Genomic DNA, 9,193 nt, shown 5'->3' with positions numbered 1-9,193 from the left:
GTAATCCCCTCCTAATGTTGCCATGTCATCGCAGTTAATTTGCTAAACCTCACTTTGATCCAAACCCAACAAATTCAAAGTTAAAATAAAGTCAAATTATTATTTCTTCAACCGGTAAAACAAAAATGTTCGGTCGGTTGCGAATATTCGCTAGGTAATTAACCTGGAGGATCTAACATTAAATGGATTTTTAAATCTCCCCTGGAAGTAATTAAAGTGGTCATACAACACCTTTTATGCCTTTTAAAATGTGAACTTATTTTCAAACAATTCCAAATAACCCACCAAACCTTTCGGACAATGCCCAAAATATCAGTAGGTAATTATGTGAGGAGTTTCAACTTTAACTAAAATTGTTTAGTACCTACACTAAGTACATAACAGTAGCTAAATAAATAAAACAGAAAAAGGGAAAATAGAAACCAAAGAAAGAAAAAAGCAAAGCCCCCCTCCCCCTGGGCCATTCGGCCCAACTGGGCATCGAGGCCACCAGGAGGCCCACCCCATTCCCCCTTATCTCCCCGAGCGACCGAACCCTAGCCCGGTACACCCCCACTGCTCCCGCACGAAGCCCACTCCCCCCCCTCGTTCCCCTTCTCCTCCCCCTACCGATCTGGATCGGGATCGGCCTCGATCCCGTCGACCCCGACGCCCAGCGCTCGCCACCGCCCGATGCCGCCTCGCCGTTGGATGCCGAAGCGCTCCCCCACCGGCCTGCTTCTCCAACGGCGCCCCGATCCCATCGACCCCGACGCGCTCGCCGCCCGGAGCGCCTGGGCCTCGCTGAAGCCACCCCGCCCCGCTGCCTCCATCACCTGCCGCCCCATCGTCGGACCACCCCTCCTCTGCTCGATTCTGGATCAGGGGGATGCAGCTCCGATGTCATCGACCGCGCTGACGCCGCCTCATCCGCGACCGTGCCGTCGCCAGACTGCCTCGCCCCCGTCGCCGTCGTCCGCCTCGTCCTCTCCCTCACTGGACCACCCCAAGCCGCCTCGAGCCCACTGCCCCTCCCTACAGCTTCGCAGTGAGCCGCCGCGCCGGCTGCGCCTCCCCTCTCCTTCCCCCTCTCTGCTCCCGTACTTCCCCGTGGTCACCGCTCATGCTACGCGACCCGGCCACACCACTCACACAGCCCCGCGCACGCTCGCCTCCGCGTCCCACAGGACTGCGGTACCGAGCGCCGCCTACAACTGCCGCTGGGCGTTGTCGTCCTCGACGCGCTCAGCCACCCCCGCGCCTCCCTTCATCGCCCCTGGACGCGGCTCGACCCCATGTTCGAACGCGGCCAACCGCGTGCGGTTTGGCCACACCGGACGGCGAGTCCCGAACCCCGCCGCCGTTTTCTGTGCTCGCCGGCGGGCACGCGCGCACACACGTTTAGCCAGTGGGTTAACCCACTAACGCGTGCGCCCGACCGGTTTAACTAACCGCTAAATGCTAGTTAAAAAACAATTAATTTCAGTTAACTAATCTCTGTTAAGTTAATGACTCCATGACAGAAGGGCCCCACTGTAATTTAAACAAAATTTGGTTAATCTAATAAAGCTAGAGACAATGACAAGTGGGACCCAAATACTATTCCCCTTTTGACCAGTCAACTTTTGACCGGGTCAACTCAGTCAATGACCCCACCTGTCAGCCAGATAAGCAACATTCTGGATACTTTTCCTGTGTACCCATAGCTTTTAATCTTTTATTTTCGAATTATTATTAATTCCAGGAATTTTAGGAAAATGTTTTAAACTTCAAAAAATCATTTAAAATAATCCATAACTCAGATGAAAATGTTTTCTACATGAAAGTTGCTCAGAAAAATCCAACGAATATGAATACGCGGTCCGTTCATCTGTCACATGCCCCTAGCATGCTGAACATGGGACATTCCCCCTCCGGTCATTTGTCTAACACATGTCCGGAACCGGGAAAATATTCCCGGTTGAATCCCCCCTTCACCTATATCGTGTAGCCATGCGTTAGGTCACACCCAGCACAGCACATTGCCATGTTACGCTTTGTGATGCTATGCTTGCTCTATATTTATTGTTTCTTCCCCCTCTTCTTCCGCTAGACACCGAGACCGACGCCGCTGCTACCCAGTACGACTACGGTGTTGACGACCCCTCTCTCTTGCCAGAGCAACCAGGCAAGCCCCCCCCCTTTGATCACCAGATATCGCCTATTCTCCTCTATACTGCTTGCATTAGAGTAGTGTAGCATGTTACTGCTTTCCGTTAATCCTATTCTGATGCATAGCCTGTCATTGTTGCTACAGTCATTGATACCTTACCCGCAATCCTAGATGCTTAGTATAGTATGCTAGTTTATCATTATTGGCCCTACATTCTTGTCAGTCTGCCTTGCTATACTATTGGGCCGTGATCACTCGGGAGGTGATCACGGGTATATATACTACACATACATACATACTATACAGATGGTGACTAAAGTCGGGTCAGCTCGATGAGTACCCGCAAGTGATTCTGATGAGGGGGCTGAAAGGACAGGTGGCTCCATCCCGGTAGAGGTGGGCCTGGGTTCCCGACGGCCCCCGACTGTTACCTTGTGGCGGAGCGACAGGGCAGGTTGAGACCACCTAGGAGAGAGGTGGGCCTGTCCCTGTTCGGCGTTCGCAGATATTTAACACGCTTAATGAGATCTTGGTATTTGATCTGAGTTGGCTATGAGCCTATACGCACTAACCATCTACGTGGGAGTAGTTATGGGTATCCCGGCGTCGTGGTATCAGCCGAAGCACTTCAGACGTCAGCGACGGAGCGGCGCGCGCCGGATTGGACTGGAACGCCTGCTAGGCTAGGTCTGCTTCCGGCCGCCCTCGCAACGTGCAGGTGTGCTATGGGCGATGGGCCCAGACCCCTGTGCGCTTAGGTTTAGACCGGCGTGCTGGCCTCTCTGTTTTGCCTAGGTGGGGCTACGACGTGTTGATCTTCCGAGGCCGGGCATGACCCAGGAAAGTGTGTCCGGCCAAATGGGATCAAGCGTGTTGGGTAAGTTGGTGCACCCCTGCAGGGAAGTTAATCTATTCGAATAGCCGTGATCTTCGGTAACAGGACGACTTGGAGTTGTACCTTGACCTTATGACAACTAGAACCGGATACTTAATAAAACACACCCTTCCAAGTGCCAGATACCACCGGTGGTCGCTCTCTCTCGGGGTTACAAGGAGGGGATCGCCAGGTAGGATTATGCTATTGGAGATGCTACTTGGAGATGCTACTTGGAGATGCTACTTGGAGGACTTCAATCTACTCTCTTCTACTTGTTGCAAGTCGAAGGCTGCCGGAAGCGTAGTCTTCGATAGGACTAGCTATCCCCCTCTTATTCTGGCATTCTGCAGTTCAGTCCACCGATATGGCCTCCTTACACATATACCCATGCATATGTAGTGTAGTTCCTTGCTTGCGAGTACTTTGGATGAGTACTCACGGTTGCTTTCTCCCCACTTTTTTTCCCTTTCCTTTCTTTCTGGTTGTCGCAACCAGATGCTGGAGTCCAGGAGCCAGACGCCACCGTCGACGACGGCCCCTACTACACCGGAGGTGCCTACTACTACATGCAGCCCGCTGACGACGACCAGGAGTAGTTAGGAGGATCCCAGGCAGGAGGCCTGTGCCTCTTTCGATCTGTATCCCAGTTTGTGCTAGCCTTCTTAAGGCAAACTTGTTTAACTTATGTCTGTACTCAGATATTGTTGCTTCCGCTGACTCGTCTATGATCGAGCACTTGTATTCGAGCCCTCGAGGCCCCTGGCTTGTATTATGATGCTTGTATGACTTATTTATGTTTTAGAGTTGTGTTGTGATATCTTCCCGTGAGTCCCTGATCTTGATCGTACACATTTGTGTGCATGATTAGTGTACGATTGAATCGGGGGCGTCACAAGTTGGTATCAGAGCCGACTGCCTGTAGGAATCCCCCTTTCCAACTCCTTGGCCGAAGTCGAGTCTAGTCGTTGAAAAACTTTTACTAACATGGCTGTGTGGCCCATGGGCCCACGTCGCCATTGGGTGGTAGTAGGATCTTTTATTCCTCGACCTATACTCTGGGACTCTGATCTCTCTTCTATCCGGGTTAAATGATTTTTGCTAAATCTAACATTAGGATCTCGTTATCACTTTCACCCGGAGAGCCCCTTATTAATGATGATTGTCTGCGGCACGTGAAGACCCTGAAGATACTCTTCGCTGTTAACCCGAGAACTTATGTTCATCACATTTGCAATTCCCCTTCCACCGTCAACCCTTATGGATAACTACTTGCAGTTGTTATTGTTACATTCATCCCCAGTTGGTCTTGTTATTACCAGATACCTCGAAACACTCATCGTTGTTTCGATAATCCTTTGAGCTTACCGCCTTGCTGTTCTTTGTCACCTGAATACCCCTATGGATAATTCTCGCACTTATCGAGTATCCGCTCATCCCACAATTGTTCGTGTGTTTCACAATGGTCTTTGAAATACTATTCGATCCTCCAAAAATCCTTAGTAGCTTATTGCTCTGTCATACTTGTCTACTTGCATGATGGATGCTTTCCTTATGTCTGGCAATATTCGTTAGTAACCTTAGGCACCGTCATTTTGATCCTATTGATTCAGCATGTGTGCGAATGCACACAATCATCTATCAACCCTTCTAAATTATCCTTCCGGCTCAGACATCATTTTTGAACATGAGCTGGTTCTCGACCAAACTATTTGTCGTCAATTGTGCCTCTGGTATATCCAACTTATCCATCCTTGATCAGAGCGACTGCTTCTGATCCTTTGTTTTGGAAATCGAAATTCCTTTATTATCTAAGCATCGAATTATTCCGATGTTCTATAATATGATGCCCGTGCATTCTTCTTCCTCTGGTTGAGTACCGATGCTCACATCAGATCCCTTGTGGACCATCGGTTCCTTTGTTGGATTTTATCCGACAGTGTCCTTCATATTGAATAACCTTGAGAGCCTTTCCATGGGTATATAATGCCTTTGGTAAATTGTATCATCTGCTTTTGAACAATGCTCTTCTTTCGAGCTTGTATTATTTACCCCGAAGTTTGTGGTATATGTTCGTAAGATGCCCTGATGGGTTGAACCTATGCCTTCCTTACTATGTGGGAACTCGGAAGTTTTCACGGGTCATACTCATCTGGTATTTCACCAGGTAAAACTTTTAACACTAATGCCATTATCGAAACGAGAAGTGAATGTAAGGTTATGCTTTGGAGAAGTGGGAGTCGACCTTGAACTTTGTGTTCATGCCCATGGACCCGAGGTGGAACTTATCATGGAAGCTTCTCGTAGTAATAATAATCCCCTTGTTATAACTTCTTCTCTTATCTATGCTTGGTCTTTTGCGACCGTGGTTTCGACCATATTGTTCTTCTTTGATCCCATTTCTTGGACAAGTTTAAGTGCTTGCCTTCTGCAAATGATTTCACTTGTCCAACCTCTATCCCGCTCTACCCTTGAGTATACCCTCTGGTACCGCAAGAATATCAGGGAACTACATAACTTCTTATGGGTTCTTCATCAACTGTTATCTCTCACCGATTCCAATTTTCCTTGGTTCTAGGTTGTCGTCAACCGAGAACATCGATAAGTGAATCGATTCCGCACTCCGATTCAATAAATCTAAGTAATTCTCGTTGCTTACGAGTTTGATAATCCTTCAAGTCATTCCTAGCCTTATCGGCTATATCATTATCGTGCAAACTTCTAACTGTGCTACCTGGTCCTTCTTCCCGGAGCACAAAATTTTTGACGATGAGCTAAGCTTACGTCGATCTTCCTCGTCATATCAGTTCACCTTGGATAACAAGCTTGATATCAAGTTTGTTTCCTACCCATGGTTCCAATAACCTTTCGCTTCGACATTCCTTTGACTTGATGTCATCGCCGAGCGGTTACACCTTCTTGAAACCTCTCGACACAGTTGCCGGGATCATCATCAACATTTTGAATCCTTCCTGGGCATCAATTGAATTCATGATGGTAAGTGCCATCCTCGTCCCTTGGTAATTTGAGTTACCATCGACAACATATTTACCTTCCTTTCATCACAAACTTGTTCTTGTTAAGGATGCAACTTGCGATTCAGTTTGTGTTATGTTCTACCTTGAAGTATTACTGTCCCTTATGTCAAGGATGTTGCAAGGATTACTCCACCTCTTAAGAATTCTGGGTATTGTGATGCCCTCTCGCCATCACCCTTCTTTTTGGTCCTCGTGTTGCTTCTAACCGGAATACCAGTAAATGAACTCTGCTGTGAGACTACAGTTTTCTTAGCAACCTTATTGCTTCGGAGTTAATGGACAATAAATCTAACTTGGTGTGTTGGTTGCTGAATCACCATTCTGGTATTAGTCGTGCATCCCAGCCCATATTTCCGGTGCACCTTTCAATCAACGCTTCAATGTGTATGGTTTCCTTGAGCATACATCATTAAATCTTTTGATCTGACAGTTGTTATCTCCTTGTTCACCTAATTTTGGAAATACATCTTTTGGGACTCTCGATGGATTGTCGCTGAGTTCATCAGCCACCCCCTCATCCTCTCCTTGGTTTAATGATGAACTCATGATTCGAACTTGCTTCCATAGTTCATTCCCCGAGTATCTTGCAACGCCGTCGCGTCAAATTGTGTCGCACCTTTTTCATCTCAGGCATCCTGAGTCTGAGGTGTCCTGACACCAATCAAATCTGAATCTCAGTCAGATATGATAGTTGGAACATATTTCAAGAGTTATAACATTGGTCTTTATATGACCCGGTAAGGTGATGTCATGCCTAGCACACCTGGCTCGAGGCCCTATTGTTATAGAATCCTTTTCAGCAAGGCTATCCATTCTTCCATGAGGAAATTGTAGGACTTTCCTATAAGTTGTTTCCGATGGATCCTTTGTGTTTCCAAAGTTTGATCTTCACCTGATGACCATGTCAATGCTATCTCGAAGCATGTCTATGGTACTCTGATTTTCAACAAGAACATTTGAAGCCCAATGCTAAATGTTTCTTGCTCAATTATCCAAACACCGTTGCATGGGTAATGTCATAAAATTTCTCTCCCCTTACCTAAAGGGTTCTCTACATTATATCATCTCATGGATATCATGCTCTACTTGTCCTTGGGAAGGATATACCCCTGAAATATGTGTTTAAACACATTTTCCTTTCCATTTATTTGTTTAACCTTCCTTGTGATCCATATGATCTAAGCAGTAATGTTCTTCTGCTTTAGTAAACACCTTGGTGTACAACCATGTCAGTAAGACCCTGTTGCATTTGTCGATAGCATTCCGGTAACCACCGATGGATGAGAACTTTGCCTATTGGTCCGCCTCGTTCAACGAGCAGGAAAATAGTTCTCTTCATCCCTCGCCCTTGGTACCAACGATGCAGTCAACATAACTGACCGGCTACCCTCTAACATGCCTTGCTATCATGACCGTGCAAGATGTCACCACCCTTCCTACTTTCAACCCACATGGTGGGCCCATAACCCACAAGTTCCACAGGATCAAAACCTGACTCTCCTGCACACCCCAGTTTCCAAAGTTATTCCTCCCGCGTGGACTCGTAAGTAATTCATGAGCCACCTTTCCGATGAGATCATCAATTCTGGCATCGGACACAATAATTATCCCGTTACTTTGAAACCACTTTCACCTGCTGACTAGGCATTGAACGATTGCCTGGCTGCTTGAAACTTCTTATTGTACCTCCCAACTTTACTCTCGATGTCTTTTAAATGTTCAAACTCGAGAGGTACTCATATGCTCATTCATGGGTTAATCCCAGATTATAACCCTTATAGCATTCTGTCGTAGTCGAGCTGCCCCTTACCTATTCGTAAGTACGTTGGAGATTTCGAAGAAAGGATGACGACTTGATCATGGTGACTTGAAGCAGAGAAATGAAGACAACAACGAAAAGGATCAACCTCTTCGAAAGAGCAAGCCAGAATGAGAAGACCCGCTAGATTCGTAACCAAACCTTCCCCCCTTTCACTACCTCTTAAATCTCGGGACGAGATTTCTTGTAGTGGAGGAGATTTGTGACGCCCGGGTATTTAAGCTATAGTAATCCCCTCCTAATGTTGCCATGTCATCGCAGTTAATTTGCTAAACCTCACTTTGATCCAAACCCAACAAATTCAAAGTTAAAATAAAGTCAAATTATTATTTCTTCAACCGGTAAAACAAAAATGTTCGGTCGGTTGCGAATATTCACTAGGTAATTAACCTGGAGGATCTAACATTAAATGGATTTTTAAATCTCCCCTGGAAGTAATTAAAGTGGTCGTACAACACCTTTTATGCCTTTTAAAATGCGAACTTATTTTCAAACAATTCCAAATAACCCACCAAACCTTTCGGACAATGCCCAAAATATCAGTAGGTAATTATGTGAGGAGTTTCAACTTTAACTAAAATCGTTTAGTACCTACACTAAGTACATAACAGTAGCTAAATAAATAAAACAGAAAAAAGGGAAAATAGAAACCAAAGAAAGAAAAAAGCAAAGCCCCCCTCCCCCTGGGCCATTCGGCCCAACTGGGCATCGAGGCCACCAGGAGGCCCACCCCATTCCCCCTTATCTCCCCGAGCGACCGAACCCTAGCCCGGTACACCCCCACTGCTCCCGCACGAACCCCACTCCCCCCCTCGTTCCCCTTCTCCTCCCCCTACCGATCTGGATCGGGATCGGCCCCGATCCCGTCGACCCCGATGCCCAGTGCTCGCCGCCGCCCGACGCCGCCTCGCCGTTGGATGCCGAAGCGCTCCCCCACCGGCCTGCTTCTCCAACGGCGCCCCGATCCCATCGACCCCGACGCGCTCGCCGCCCGGAGCGCCTGGGCCTCGTTGAAGCCACCCCGCCCCGCTGCCTCCATCACCTGCCGCCCCATCGTCAGACCCCCCTCCTCTGCTCGATTTTGGATCAGGGGGATGCGGCTCTGATGTCACCGACCGCGCTGACGCCGCCTCATCCGCGACCGTGCCGTCGCCGGACTGCCTCGCCCCCGTCGCCGTCGTCCGCCTCGTCCTCTCCCTCGCCGGACCACCCCAAGCCGCCTCGAGCCCACTTCCCCTCCCTACAGCTTCGCGGTGAGCCGCCGCACCGGCTGCGCCTCCCCTCTCCTTCCCCCTCTCTGCTCCCATACTTCCCCGTGGTCGCCGCTCATG

Source organism: Triticum aestivum, chromosome 2B (genome assembly GCF_018294505.1).
Source record: "Triticum aestivum cultivar Chinese Spring chromosome 2B, IWGSC CS RefSeq v2.1, whole genome shotgun sequence".
Classification (NCBI taxonomy): Eukaryota; Viridiplantae; Streptophyta; class Magnoliopsida; order Poales; family Poaceae; genus Triticum; species Triticum aestivum.
This window is presented reverse-complemented; position numbering follows the sequence as displayed.